Raw genomic sequence first — 15,628 nt, 5'->3', positions numbered from 1 at the left:
CTGAATCCCAGGTGAGGGTGAATGAAATCTGACAGACTGGAATAATGTCAGATTGACGTTCACGGGCAATTCTGTGCCCACGCCTGCCGAATACCTCATTTCAGGCATCGGGTGGGATCGTTGAGCTGAAATCACATCTCCGCCCACCCCTGGCCTCTGAATGGGATGAGAAAATTGGGCAGCCATTACCTCCTTTACGAAGATTCATGAAGAATAGGCTGGAGATAAAATAGGCATTTTCTTTCTCTCCTGGGAGAAGTGAATGCCCCGTTATAGCAACTCACTTCCTGAGAGAGACAAACGGGCACAGGGAGCCGTGATGGTGAAAAATGCATGTATATCTGATTCCTATTCCTCTGACTTTTAAGGAAACAGAGGTAACTAGACAAACAACACCGAAAAAGTAAACCTCTTCTCTTAGGTATTTATTTTAAAAGCGACCTTCTGGGAATGTTCTGGGCTTGACACAAAATTCATCATGAACTTGACCAGTGACACTGAGTTCACAGTGGGCGCCTGGGTGTAATGAGGCGAATACCAGGCAGAATTAATTTCGTTGTTTGCTGGGCTCTGCTAACTGGGCGGGAAGGCGTGCATCCGCCATTGGTCCCGCAGGACAGAGAGGTGGGGAAGTGCACGCACCACTCCTCCAACCCTAGCTCACGCTCAGAAAGGTGTTCAAGGGAGGGGCGGAGCTCTGTCCCCCAGGCTCCACTTCTGTGCACCCCCTCTGCTCCCGCGGTGGGGAGCGCAGACCCACCTGGGAAACGTGTTTCTACCTCAAGGCCCCGAGGACATGACACACAGTGGTCACAGGGAGCCTTGCCCCTGACAAGGGACCCAGGAGAGCTGTCCACAGCCCCAGGCACGGTGCTGTCCAGCAGCCCCGAGCCCCGTGTCCCCGTGCACCTCCTGCCCAGCCTCGGGGGACCGGGCCAGGCTGCGCGAAAAATGTCCCTGGTTGTCTATGGACACATTTTCCAAAAACTAACATGTATGTGCCAGGAACGTTTTTCATTTGAAGGGACTCTTCCTGTCTTCCAGACGAAAGGTGGTCAAAAGGGATGGAACCAGTCAGGAGGCCTTTCCTGTCCTCACGCGTTTTAGGTTGCGCACAGGCTGACCCATTGAGGGGAAATTGCCCCGTGTCTTGGTTGCTTCGCTGGTGAAATGATCGTGGTTTTTGCATTACAAAACCTTTTTTCACGCATACCTTCCTGAGGGAGGTCTGATGGCGTGCCAGGGGCGGTGGGGGTTGCCTTGTCGATGGTACCTTCTTTGAGCATTCTTATCTCATTTCGCAGCAAGGAAACGGAAGCTCAGCGTGGTTAGATGACTTGAGCCAGATCAGAGATTTAATGATTGACCCACCCACCATGCCTTCCTCCAAAGCCCACGCTCTTCTGCCCGGGACCATAGGAAGATCTTCTCTCAGGAAGTGTGGGCAGGAAGGGCTGCCGCTGGAAATCTGGTCAAGTTCCCGCCCACGCTGGAGGAAACCTCGAGGTCTAGAGGTGGGTCCAAGGGCTCACCCCTCGGGCTCTCCAACAAGCGGCTGCAACGCTGGGGTGAAACCCAGATTTTCTAAACCCAAAGTCTTCCTCACATGCTTTGTTCTTTATTGAAAGAAGTTTGATTTTACCAAATCAACCGTAACGTGAGCTGCATAAACACCGCAATTCCTTTCGTCTATTTTTACCACTATACCTAGCGGCAATAATAGCAGCGAGCAGTGGAGATGCTCCATTTGGTGAGCAAATGGGTCGTAGGAAGATAAGTAGTAAGAGGGCCAATTACATCTTGCAGAGAAGTTCTGATGCATTGCCCACCTATCACTCCCTCTCGAGTCTCCACACAGCACGGAGGGTGGTTAGAAGCCAGCCATCAGCCAGGACCCAAGGCCAAAAGGAAGCCAACATTACCGGGCCTCTTTCCCTTGCACTTGATGACAATCAGTAAACATACAGCCATTTGTTTCCTTTACAGAGACACTTATCCCAGAGACACATCACAGCACGGAAAATCCCGCAGGTCCCACCCAGCGTGGCTTCAGATGGCCAATTCCTCTGACTGTCAATGTTACCCGAGATCCTAACTCTACAGCTCATAGGAATGCAGGAAAGCTGTTCTGTAGATAAATCCCTAGGTTTATCAACCCCTGTATTATTTATTCTTATGCAATTAGCAACCACTTTTCTGGAAAAAAGGACGGCGGGGCTGAATAAATGAAGGACATCTGGGCTGAATCAATAAATCTCTGTGTCTTATTCCCAGCAGCAATTCTGCTTCTTTGTGGACGCTGGAGTCTCACACGGAGCTTGGTTTAAGAGACGAATGAGTAAACAAAGCTGTTATGAGTAATTAGTATCCAATTAGGTCAAAGGTTTCATGTCTGTGTGAGTCAAGGCCTCTCTTTTTTTCCAACCTCTGGGAAGAGCTAAGTAGGCCAAGCCTCTGTTTATAAAGCAAAGTCTATGCTGACTGCCGGGGGCATTTTATGAGTTGTTAGGACCTGCACATCCAGAGTTTACTCGATTTTTTTTTATTGCCCCTTCCTTGCTGCTGATGAAAGGGGCAGACTGGCCCCCAGGGATCTCGGTCCTTCCTCTCTGTGTTCATCTCCTAGGAGCTCCCAGCTCAGCAGCATCACCCAGAAGCGACATCCTGACTCAGAGGGAAGGCCATGACCCTGCCCTCTGGGGGGAAAGGTCATGACACTGTTCTTTTCATCACAGACCTGTTTCATGAGAAATTTGGAGTCAGAGCCTCTCTAATAACTAGAGTGTGTCTTGATTTGTGTTTATTCCAACTTTGTATGATGACAATGTTCCAATATGCAGAAAAGGTAAAAGAACGCGATGAACATGGGTATACCCACGGCTTAGATTCACCAATTAAGATTTTGCTGAACCCTTTGAAAGTGATTTGCTCTGTTAATATGTCTGCATGTATCTCCTAAGAATAAGGACATTCTTTTACGCAACCAAAGGAATATTATGAAGAATTTATTTCTTTTACATTATTGAAGTAATTAGAGTAACAGTGCTCATAATGTCTCCTTATAATCCTTGCAAGTCTATAGGATCTGTAATAATGCTCTGTTTGGCTCCTGATGTGGTAATTCGTGACTTCTCCCTGTTTTTCTGAATAGGTCTAGTAAGGGATTTATCAATTTCATTTAAAAATTTTTTCCAATGAGCCAGCTATGGATTTCATTCACGTTATTTTTTGTTTGTTTTTTATTCCATTGATTTCTACTTTTATGTTTATTACTTCCTTCTTATTTTTTGGTTTAGTTTGCTCCCTCTGCCCCCCACCACCCGACCCAGCATTTTAAGTTGGAAGTGTGGATCATTTTTTAAGCTATACCCCACAAATGTCGCCAGGTTGTGTTTTTATTCTTTAGTTAAAAATATTCTTAACCCCCCTTATGATTTCTTCTTCGACACACATGTTATTTAGAAGCATATGGTTTAATTTTTTAATATTTGGAGATTTTTTTTCAGATATTCTTCTGTTGTTTTTCTATTAAATTCTGCTGTTGGGCAAAGCATAAACTTTGTATGATTTCAGACTTTTTATATTTGCCAAGGCTTATTGTATGACTCGGCACCTGGCCTATCTGGGTGTATGGTCCTCGGTCACTTGAAAGAAATGGCTATTCTGCTGGCGTCGGGTAGATATTTTTGTGTCAATTAGGCCAAGCTGATGAATAGTATTATCCTTACTGAGTTTCTGTTGGCTTGTTTTGTAAATTATGAGAGAAGTGCTAAAATTTTCAACTAAAATTGTTAATTTGCCTCGTCTTTCAGGTCTGTCAGTTTTGCTTCATTTACTGTGTATGTACACATTCAGGATTGTTAATTTTTTTGGTGTATTGACCTCTGCCACCATAAAATCTCTGTCTCTGTTAATAATTCCTCTTCTGAAGCCTGTTTTCTCTCATGTTAATAAAGCCACTCTGACTTTATTTTGCTTATAGTGTGCATGGGTGTCTATTCCATCTCTTACATGTCTTTGTCATCACCTTTAAAGTAGGTTTTTTAGTAGATCACACATACCTTTGTCTGTCTTTTTTATTTTAGAAGCTCTGTCTTTTAATTGGAGTGTGGACTATTACACATGTTAAAATTTTTAATATGGGTGAACTTAAACCTATCACGTTTCTACTTTTTTCTATTTGCCCCAACCCTTCCTTATTTCCTCTTTCCTCTTTTCCTGCTTTCCTTTGGATTAAATGTATATGTATATATTTTTTACTTTTCTATTTATCTACACTATTGGCTAATGACAAGCTATACTTTTTGTTTCCTTATTTTGAAGGTGATTAAGGTTTGTAATATTCAACATTAACTTACCACCGTCCATTTTATGCCACTTCATGTATAATGGACAATTCTTAGAACATTACATTTCTCTTTCCTCCCTGTTGTTGGTGCTATTTTGTTGTTGTCACATTTTATTTCTCATATAATTTTAACCCCACAATACATGTTTACATTTGGCTTTGATATTCAGTTACCTTCCAAAGGACTTTTTAATGAGGCAGTAAGTTTATATTTACCATATATTTACCAATTTTGGGCACTCTCCGTTTCTCTGTATACACCCGAGCTTTCATGTCATCACAGGTTTCACATTCCTGTGATTTAAAGAACTTGGCTTCTATTTATTGTAGAGCAGATCTCCTGCAAGTAAATTCTTGCAGCTTGTGTTTGTCTGAAAAGATTTTATTTCCATTTTTCAAAGGATTCATTTCCCTGAATAGAATTATAGGTTGACAAGATTTGCTTGCTATCTATCTATCTATCTATCTATCATCAATTTATCTCCCTTTGTTCCTTAGGGCCTGCATAATTTCTGACGAAAAGTTCACAGTCATTCTTACCTTCCTTCGTTTGTGCATATGTTTATTTTCTATCTCTGCTTTGAAGAATTTAAAAATGCTACCAGCTATGAACAAGGGTTCCAATTTCTCCACATTCTTGCCAAAATTTATCATTTTCTGTCTTTTTTTACAAAAAAAAGTACATGTTAGCCTTTCCTGTGGGTGTGAAGTATATTGAATTGTAGTTTTGATTGACATTTCTTGACTCACTAATGATGCTAAGCATCTTTTCCCATGCTTATGACCAAACTTTTAACAATTAGGTTATACCAACTATCCCAAAGCCTGGAAAAGGAGGGAAAGCAACACAGTCTATTTCATGAAGCTATATTAATCCTGATTTCAGCACCTAACAACGAAAATACAACATAAAGAAAACTACACCTAAACCTCACTTGGGTATAATTTTAAAATCCTAAATAAAGTAGCTGCAAAATAAATAGTATCTCAAAAGGATTTTCTAGCCATGATCCAGGAAAACTAATCTTACCTTGGAACTGCAAAAGGGTTCAATATTAGCAAATCTGACATCATAATACTTTACGTCAGCAGCCCCCACTTTTAATAATAGTTTAAAGGGCATTAAATAACACCTAAAATATAGTCCCAAAATAAAATAATCCTTAGGAAAAGCTAGAGGATACTCCTTTCACATAATAATTACATAAACATCTTACTTAACAGTGAAACACTGAGGCATTCCCGTTAAAACACTGAGGGAACATCAGAATCGGGGCAGGTGTGTTTGCTTCCAGTATTACTACTTCCTGTTGCTTAAGAAGATGTGACTCATGTAATAGGATCTGAAAGAGAAATACAATCTATAACCATTGGGACAGAGGGGACGAAAACGTATTATATACCAACAATATGAGTAGATAACCAAAACACTTAGGGAATCAACTCTGAAACACTCAGAATTTACAAGAAAGCTTAGCACCATGGCCAGGTTTTTAAAAAATGCTAAATGTACAGCAGTCAATAGCTTCTTCATAAACCAATAGGAAGCAAACAGAAAATATACTCCCCTGGGCAGAAAAGATTAAATTTTTATTAGCAACATGAGGTAAACCACAAAACTTGACTGATAAGCACACAAATATAAGGAGAAGCAGCACATAATGGAATGTTATACAGTCATTAAAAATCTGTAATGTGTGAAAATCATTCTGGAAAAAGCAACATGGAATAAACAAAAAGCAGAATTCATAGAATATATTCACATGATTCTTTTTTCATAGAACAGAAATTATATATTAGTCCCCAAAACAAAAATGACTGCAAGTAAACCTAAGAGGTTTCAATACTTATTATTTTTGTGAGATGGATTATCAGACCATTTTCAATTTCTGTATACTTTTATGCTATATTTCTACAACAAGCAATTATTACTTTTGAGGTCAGAAAAAAATTAACTTATTGAATTCATTTGAATTTAAATCCAAGCAACTGAAAAGTAATAAAGTTATTGGCTACATATTATTTTCAAGATTCAAGTTTATGATTCTCTGAATCACCCTGGGCATGAGAGTGTTGCTAAAACATGGGTTAATACCCAAGAGCCAAGAGTCTGGGACAATGTTCAAGTGGACAAGCATAGAAATATTTCTCTGGCTCCCCTGAGCTGGCCAGTCTCTCTAGAAACTAATGTAAGAATATGAAGATGACATCATTGCAGGTGTTCTTTCAAAGCAGAACTTAAGTTTATAATGCTTTGGCTGACAAAACTGGAAGGGAGACAAGATTTTAAAAGCCTCAGATATTCTCTTTGTCGATGCTCGCCATCTTTATCTTCAAATAGAAGTATTTATATTTCTTCTTTCTGCCCCTTAGGCTCTGGCTCTTGCTAAGAAATGTCTCATGAACTTCAGAAGAGGAGACAAACATAAGAGGATAGTACACAATGTTCTATTTTTTTAAGACTATAAATATTTTAATGTCTAGAAGAGACCACCTATCATGAAAACTTCAGATCTTCCTTAGTCTTGTAAAAAGTTAACTATACAGTTTATCATAGTTTCCAAGCTCAAGTGGTATATGTCAGATTGGCCTAAAACATTTGAAAATAGCCTGAATATTTGTAAAAGATGGACATACTAGAAAAGAGTAATGTCAAATTTAATAACTGAAAAATAATATATGCTGCCAATAGAAAAGATGAAACACATAACCTTGACCGAATTCTTTTACTAAAATCAACACGTAATACTACTGTCTAAACAGAACCTAATCCTTGCTGATAATCCAATAAGTATTTATTAAGTACCTGCTTGTTACATAGAATTGTGGCGGGCACTGTAGACAGAACTGACAAAATATCTCAAGGAATTTAGGGAGTAAAAGGGAGAAGAGACAAGTACAAAAATAAATACAACTCCTACAAATTAACATGAGAAACCAAATAACTTAATTTTAAACATGGGCAAAATACTCGAATAGACATTTCACCAAAGGAGATACATGAAGGCCAGAAAGCACATGAAAAGTTGCTCAATGGCATTTGTCATCAGAGAAGTGAAAACTAAAGCGACGGTGAGATGCCATTTCACACCCACCACAGTAGCTAAAATAAAAAACGACTGACAACACCAAATGCTGGCAAGATGCAGAACAACTGGAACTATTACGCATCGCTCCATCGGAGAGAGTGGAATGGCACCACCACGTTAGGGATCTGTCTGGCAGCTCCTTCCACATTAAGTATGTGTCTCTTCTATGACTCAACAATTCCAGTTCCAGGCATTACCCAACAGAAATGAAACATGTCGACAGAAAGACATATGCAAGAATTTTTACAGTCAAAATATACACAATAGCCAAACAAATACATGCCCATCAACTAGAGGGTGGATTCACAAATTGTGGTATGTCTATACATGGACTGCTACTCAGCAATAAAAAGGGAGAGATTGCTCATAGGCTCAACAACATGTAATAGTAATTATCTCCAAACATCACATGGAGTGACAGAGGTCAAACACACAAAGAAGAATCTATGGATTTGAAACTCTAGAACAGACCAAGCTAATCTATGGTGAGAGTTGCCTCCTAGAGATCTGCTGCCTCCAAGGTTGTGAGGGTGGGCCGATAATTACCTGGGAAAGGGCAGAAGGAAATGTTCTGCTGGTGGATATGCCCTAGGTCTTAACAGAGGTGATGGTTAGACAGGTGCACAATTGTTCAAACTTACTGAACTAAACGCTGAAGACCTGTGCGTTTTATTGTATTTAATTCGTTTGTATGTAATTCATTTTTTAAATGTTCAGAAAAGAAAAAATAGAAATGGTAGCTGACATTTGTGCGTTTGCATCACAACGACTACGAAAAGCCTCAGTTGTGTTATTGTAGCTCAAGCTGCTATGACAAAATATCTAAGTGGCTTAAACAATGGACATTTTTTAAAAATATATTTTATTGATTTTTTACAGAGAAAGGGAGAGGGATAGAAAGTTAGAAACATCGATGAGACAGAAACATCGATCAGCTGCCTCCTGCACACTCCCCACTGGGTATGCGCCCGCGACCAAGGTACAGGCCCTTTGACCGGAATCGAACCTGGGACCCCTGAGTCCGCAGGCCAACGCTCTATCCACTGAGCCAAACCATTCAGGGCAAACAATGGACATTTATTTCTCTGGAGGCTGAAATCCAAGACCAAGGTGCCCGCAGATGCAGTTGTTGGTGAGGATTTGCTTCTGGATCACAGATGGCCATCTTCATGCTGTATCTCAGATGGGGGAGAAAGGACGCTCTGACATCTCCTCCTTTTCTTATAAGGACACTAATCCCATCATGGGGCCCCATCCTCATGACCTCATCTAACCCTAATCACCTCCCGAAGGCTCTACCTCTTCAGACCATCACATTGGGGGTTAGGGCTTCAACATATGAATTTTGGGGAGACACTAACATTCAGTCCATAGTATTTGTTCATATCACCTTAGAACACCACATCACCAAAAAGTGCTCATTCTGTCATATGAGAAGTTCAGGAGCAAGCACTGGACGATGAAGCCACAGTCAGGCCAGATGTTGGGTGGAAGCTGGAACCACCTCTGGGTGCCATCCCTGTAGGAGCTGAGTCTCAAACCGGGGCTTCAGAGGAATTAAAATTCACCACACGTCATGAACCTCTACAGCAGCTTGCAAATAATCAAAAGAGGGGAATTTAAAATCCAACAGCGTAATTACTGTGCAAGAGAGACTGTTAGAAACACCAGATGAAGCCACGGAGAATGTTTTATCTGACGTTTAAACTGACAGAAATCTCACCTCCTGAGGAATAAAACCACATTAACTAACATATTGACCCATCAGATAGTCATCACTCCTTAGAGTCTGGCCCCATCCACAAAGCATGAAGTGTACATTGGTTATGTGATCTGAAATGAGCACGTGGAAAAGACTCTACCAAAATACTTAGTTCCTTCACTCAGATATACCCCTTAAGAACCTTTAAAAAATTGTCCCTCATTGTCTAGTGTACTTCATATCAAGATACCTAGTTGGAAGATAAGTAATAAGATAAAGAATAGACTTATTGGAGAGTTTGCACATATTAGGCGATAATAGATGTTGCTGTCAATGTGTTTACAACATTGGTTTTCAACCCTTCCCCCGTCCTAACATCTGTGAGGAGCAAGACGTGTAGACAGCTGCCTTCTTGCCCCTCAGAACTGATGCCCCGTGGAACAGTGGTGTTCTTCAGAGCGGAGCAGTGTGACCCCTTTGGGGTTGGGCACGCATGTCATGATGTACATCTCCCCTCCCCGACCAGAAGAATCCCATCGGGGATTAAACAAATCCAGCACCAACGTGCTCAGCAGGCCAGGGGCCATTCTTGATTTTTCTCTTTCTCCCTAGTGCCCTAAGTGGTCTGGCCCCGTTCCTCCGCCCCAGCCCCCCATTTCTCTCCCCTCCCTCCAGGTCCAACCACACTGGCCTCCCTGCTGCTCTGGAACAGGGCTGGTGCTCCTGCCTCAGGACCTTTGCAGTGGCCACTCCATCTGCCTGAACACGCTTCCCCAGATGCCCCGGTGACAAACGCCTTCACCCCCTGCAGGCCTTTGCATGAAGGCCCTCCTCTTAGTGGGCCTGACCTTGACTCTCCCTGTTTAAAGTTGCAATCTTTCCACCCTCTGGCAAGTTCTCTGCCCTCCTCCCTGTTCTGTTGCCTTTCTTTCCAGTGCACTCAACCCCTTCAACAAGCTGACATTTGCTTGTTTCATTATCTTTATTAGAGGCCCAGCACACGAAATCGCGTGTGGGTAGGGTCCCTAGGCCTAGCCTGCGATCAGGGCCATCTTCTGCCCGCTCGCCAGTCCCAGCCCTGCCCCACTGCCACCCCCCGGTTCACCGTTGTTCCCCGATCACAACATGGCTCCAGTTCCCCGGAGCATGCGGACCGGGGGAGGGACCAAGAGGTTGGCCGTTCCACCCACTTGCCAGTCCCACCCCGCCGCCATGCGGTTCACCATGGTTCCCCCATTCGCCATGCTGCAATCGGAGCCTGCAGGCTGGGGGTGGGGGGACCGAGTGGTGGTCAATGCACCTCATGGCGACTGGTCGGGCGGTCATTCCAGTCATTACGTTTATGGTTGCTGGCCTTTTATTATATAGGATGACTGTATTGCATTATACTTACTATTTGTTATCACATTATCTTATATATGTTGGGTGTTGTTTTTATCCTTCTTGCTCCCTTTGCTATAGTGTAAGTGCCCCTTGGCATTGACATCTCTTAAAACACCGAAGACCCTCCCTGTCACATAGCAGGTGCTCAATTAATACTGATCAAATGAGAAAGTATTTCCTTCTGCTCCTCTAAGGACCTTAAGTAACGACTAAAATGTGACCACTGTGAGCATTTCTCTCCTCAGCTCTTTCCTCCACCTACCCAACCCTCCACCCGGGAGACTGAAGTTCTGTGTTAACACCAAAGACTCGATCAGCACGTTGGGTGGTCTGGACAAAGCCTGTGACAGCAAACGTAGGGGAAGCCACTTGGGAAGCAGCCCTGGCCCCCCATTTCCCTCTCCCACCAAGTCCTGCTGGTTCCTGGTAACCACCTGGCCCCCAGACTATGGCATCCAGAACAACATAAATCCCACTTCTACGGGCCCAGAATGGCTTCCGATAAGCATCTAAAGGACCCACTGGCTCAACAGAACACTGCATCCCCTGGGACCCCACATCCTCAGAGAGGGTTGGGGGTGACCACATGTAGGGAAAAAAAACAAAGGTCCTGGAGCTTTCACCAAGCCTAGAAAGTTCCATGCATGTAGCCACAGCCACAAATACATTAGTTTGGGAAAATTATAGGCATCAGGCTTATCAATTCAGACAACCCCCTGCCGGCTGCCATCAGCTTGCATTCCACACACGGAATTGGGGGGTGGGGGGGGGGCGCCAGAAAGCTCCTGGAGTCCACACCACCCGCGATGTTTGTCTTCAGCGGTATTTGCTGGTTGCCTACTATGTTTCGAATTCCGTGGGGAAGAGCGGGCCCCGTCTTGCTGGCGTTTGCATTTCAGCCTCAGCTCTGTCCTTAACCTGCTGGAAGCTGCAAGGAATTCGGCGCTCGCTGGGGGACAGGCCTCCACAAGTGCCGGGGAGTCAGCCGAGTCTCTGATTCACCTCTCCATCCAAGAATAAAAATAGAGGCTGATCCATTAAAGACGATCCTGGGAGATTAAGGGATTTCTAAGCCCCAACAAGACCTGAGATAAGTTGCCTACGTGTGAGCACGGAGGAGTGGCTATTCCAGGGTGCCAGCGCGTCCGGGAAGGGCCTGCAGCCTGACGGGACTTGCCCGCGGCCTCTCCCTCCCAGGGCCCCGTGTCTGCAGGAGAGCGAGTGGAGGCTCGTTCGCAAAGCCCTCCACACCCCCCACAACCCTCTCACGTGGTCTCTGCCCCATCCTCTTTCGCTTGGCGGTTTCCAGTTCAAACTCGCTGTTGCCCCCTGGGCAGTGCTGCTCAGTGGTTAGAGCGTTGCCCCACAGACTGAAGGGTCGAAGGTTCGATTCTCAGTCAAGGGCACGTACCCAGGTTGCAGGTTTAATCCCCGGCCCTGGTGTGAGAGGCAACCAGTCGATGTGTGTCTCTCTCTCATTGATGTTTCTCTCTCTCCCCCCATCTCCCTCCATTCCACTCTCTCTAAAAATCAATAGAAAAATCCTCGGGTGAGGACTAACAAAAAAGAAAAACAAAGAGAAAACTCGCTGTTCGTATTGTTTTAAAGGTCTACTCCGCTCATCACAAACGCCTCTAGTCGCCAAGTGAATCCCTCCCGTCGCTGGCTGGGACCTCGCCCCGCCCCCTGGGAGGACTGCGTTGAGTCCTTCCTCGGCTTCGGCACGGATTCCCTGTCCTGTCAAGGGCTCACCCAGGGAGGCCGGGAGGGCGTGCAGCGCTGACTCGTGAAGCAGGACCCTTTCGCCAGGCTGGGGAGGCCCTTTCTGGAGGAGGACACGTGTCCAGGGCACCCCAGCAGGGAGCCTGTCCCCTGCACGGGGCGCACACACCCCAGACAGCACATCTAACCGTGTGGGTCACCGCCGCTCCAGCAGCCAGCCCGCCACATGCAGAGACGGAAAGACAAGCAGGGCCTCTCCGTGTTATTTCCAGATCTAAGGAGCCAGCCTCCACGCTGTTTGCCTTGGGCAGACCCGAGATTTATGCGCCTTGGACAACCTCTGGGCCTCAGTTTCCCTCGTCCTTGTCATTCATGCACCTTGGACAACCTCTGGGCCTCAGTTTCCCTCGTCCTTGTCATTCATGCACCTTGGACAACCTCTGGGCTTGAGTTTCCCTGGGCCCTTGTCCCTCATGCTGCCTTGGACAACCTCTGGGCTCCGTGTCCTCACCTGCAGCTGTCCTCCGTCCTCACCGGCTGCCGGGAGGACCCACTGAGATCATACACTTGAACGGGCTCCGTCAAGCCTACAGTACCGAGTAGAGGAAGTTGTTATTTTTTTATCTTTTACCCCAAATGGACAGCTTGACCTTTGCCTCAGGGACATGGTTTCAGATAAAAGGTGACCATGTTTAGGAACCTCAGTGAAATGGGGATGGAGGTTTTGGTAACTTCCACCTGAATGAAGGGAGTCTGTGGCCTTTCATTGGGTCGCAGGTGAGGGGATGTTCCGCGGACGGTGGCTCAGCGCTCCCCGCCCACAAAGCCCCCACGAGCGCTCCCTGGTGGAGCTGACATTGATAAGAGCTCCTGTACGGAGCACCCCCAGGCCCCTGCCGCTCTGCTAAGAGTGATGTGAGCTTCATCGCACAAAACCCTCAAAGCAGCCCAGAGACCACAGGGGGAGACCGAGTCTGCACAAGGTCAGGCCTCTCCCACTGTCCCGCGGCCGGGAAGACGAAGTCCTGGAACCAGGAGCCCCGTGCCTACACCGTGATGCGCTGCTTCCCACTAAGAAATCATAACTGAACACCCCGATTACACAGGGAGGGAAACTGAGGCTCAAGGAGGAGAAATGACTTGTCCACATCACTCTGGCAGCCAGCCACCCTGAGACCAGCTCCTCTTCCCAGACCAACACCCTTGATGACTTAGATTTTTCTCAAGAAGAAATTCTGCTCACATCCACTTCCCAGGAGCAGCCTGCAGCGTGTCCCTGGGCAGCGCCGAGGCGGCCATCTGGTTCACCCAGACTCTTTCTTCACATCAGGGGATGTGCCCGCTGCCAGCGAGCCTCACCTTCCCAAGACTCTCCCTTTCTTGGCCCACAGGCCGCCCTGTGATACGCCGGGTGCTGTAAATGAGGGTGGCGGGGCGTGCTCTCGGGTTTACTGGAAGTGAAGCTGTTAAAAGCAATGTAGTAAACAGCCAGCCCAGTCAGCACACGTCAGCAGAGGCGGCGCCGGCCTCGGGCCAGAGCCCTGAAAGCTGTCACCTGCCGCGGCCGCCTCACCTGCCCACACTGGCCCCATTTGGGTCGCCTTGCCAGTTCTCCACGAATGAGAACAGTGTGCTCATAAAATCAGTTCAGCAAGAGTTCACAGAGGACGAAGTCATTTACTGGGAAAAAGAGGTGAAAGTTCCTCATTAGGGATGTGAGGGTGGGGCTCAAACTGGCTTCTTTAAAATGCCAGTAAGAAAGAAAGAAAGAAAGAAAGAAAGAAAGAAAGAAAGAAAGAAAGAAAGAAAGAAAGAAAGAAAGAAAGAAAATGTCAGTAAGAAATAAAATATCAGTAAGAAATAAATAAAATATCAGCAAGCAAGAAATAAAATATCAGTAAGAAATAAAATATCAATAAGGAAGAAATAAAATATCAAAAAGGGAGAAATAAACTATCAGTAAGAAAGAGAATGTGGGGGCAAAGCATTAAAGCAATAAAGGGTGACGGGGGCTTCCCCTCTGTCCCTAAGCTCCCCGTCCTTGCCCCCTGCCCAGGACAATGTCGATGGGTGAGCAGCCGTGAGCAGACGGACTGTGGGTGCAGTGGGAAATGCTGACGCTGCGAATAATCACAGAAGCCATCAAAACAGCTTCCATGTATTCAGCTTCCAGCCACTGAAACCTAAGCTCAGAGGCAAGGAGTCTGCCCGTCCCTGCCACCCATGGAGCAGCTACTGTGTGCCTTCGATGCCGCCCCTGGGAGCCACACGTGCTGAGACCCTGCGGGTGGCATTGGCTGAGGCCGGTTGAGGGAGCGGGCCCAGTGGGAGAGGTCCCTAAAGGGAACGGGAGGGTGGTCAGAAGCACCCTCACTCCTGCATCCAAAGTGCGTTTAGATAGAACCTGGGCTACAGGTGGCGTTGTGTCAGCAGCGCACACACTGCAGAGAGCCATGCTCCCCCGGTGCAGGTCTGCTGGGCAACCCCTTTGGGGGAGGGGTCCCCAGCACCCAAAACAGGGCTCCCTGAAGACCAGCGGTCCCTGATGGGTAAGAGTCAGGCCCCCCGTGAGCAGGAACATCCCTGGATGCATCCCAGAGCCCATACGGTGCCAGCACAGGAGCTGCGTGTGCCAGGCTGGTGGGAGCTGCGTGTGCCATGCAGGTGGGAGCTGCGTGTGCCATGCTGGTGGGAGCTGCGTGTGCCAGGCTGGTGGGAGCTGTGTGTGCCAGGCTGGCGGGAGCTGCGTGTGCCAGGCTGGTGGGAGCTGTGTGTGCCAGGCTGGTGGGAGCTGTGTGTGCCAGGCTGGTGGGAGCTGCGTGTGCTGTGCTGGTGGGAGCTGTGTGTGCCAGGCTGGCAGGAGCTGTGTGTGCCAGGCTGGTGGGAGCTGTGTGTGCCAGGCTGGCAGGAACTGTGTGTGCCGTGCTGGTGGGAGCTGTGTGTGCCATGCAGGTGGGAGCTGTGTGTGCCAGGCTGGTGGGAGCTGTGTGTGCCAGGCTGGTGGGAGCTGTGTGTGCCAGGCTGGTGGGAGCTGTGCCATGCAGGTGGGAGCTGTGTGTGCTGTGCTGGTGGGAGCTGCGTGTGCCAGGCTGGTGGGAGCTGCGTGTGCCAGGCTGGTGGGAGCTGTGTGTGCCATGCAGGTGGGAACTGTGTGTGCTGTGCTGGTGGGAGCTGCGTGTGCCAGGCTGGTGGGAGCTGTGTGTGCCAGGCTGGTGGGAGCTGTGTGTGCCATGCTGGCGGGAGCTGCGTGTGCCATGCAGGTGGGAGCTGCGTGTGCCAGGCTGGTGGGAGGTGCATGTGCCATGCAGGTGGGAGCTGCGTGTGCCATGCAGGTGGGAGCTGTGTGTGCCAGGCTGGCGGGAGCTGTGTGTGCCATGCTGGCGG

General features: G+C 46.9%; 1 long non-coding RNA gene across 1 annotated transcript; it reads right to left on the bottom strand.

Moving 5' to 3' along the window:
• Positions 1-4,513: 4,513 nt before the first annotated feature.
• LOC111828464 lies at positions 4,514-5,659 on the bottom strand. Its single transcript, XR_002832334.1, has 2 exons — positions 5,566-5,659; positions 4,514-4,719 (listed from the first exon to the last, which is right to left on the bottom strand). It is a non-coding gene; the product is annotated as an uncharacterized LOC111828464 (long non-coding RNA).
• Positions 5,660-15,628: the final 9,969 nt, after the last annotated feature.

The sequence above is a fragment of the Myotis lucifugus genome, unplaced genomic scaffold (assembly GCF_000147115.1).
Source record: "Myotis lucifugus unplaced genomic scaffold, Myoluc2.0 scaffold_372, whole genome shotgun sequence".
NCBI classification, from domain to species: domain Eukaryota; kingdom Metazoa; phylum Chordata; class Mammalia; order Chiroptera; family Vespertilionidae; genus Myotis; species Myotis lucifugus.
The sequence above is the reverse complement of the archived record's forward strand: the minus strand, read 5'-3'. Positions and strand labels throughout refer to the sequence as shown.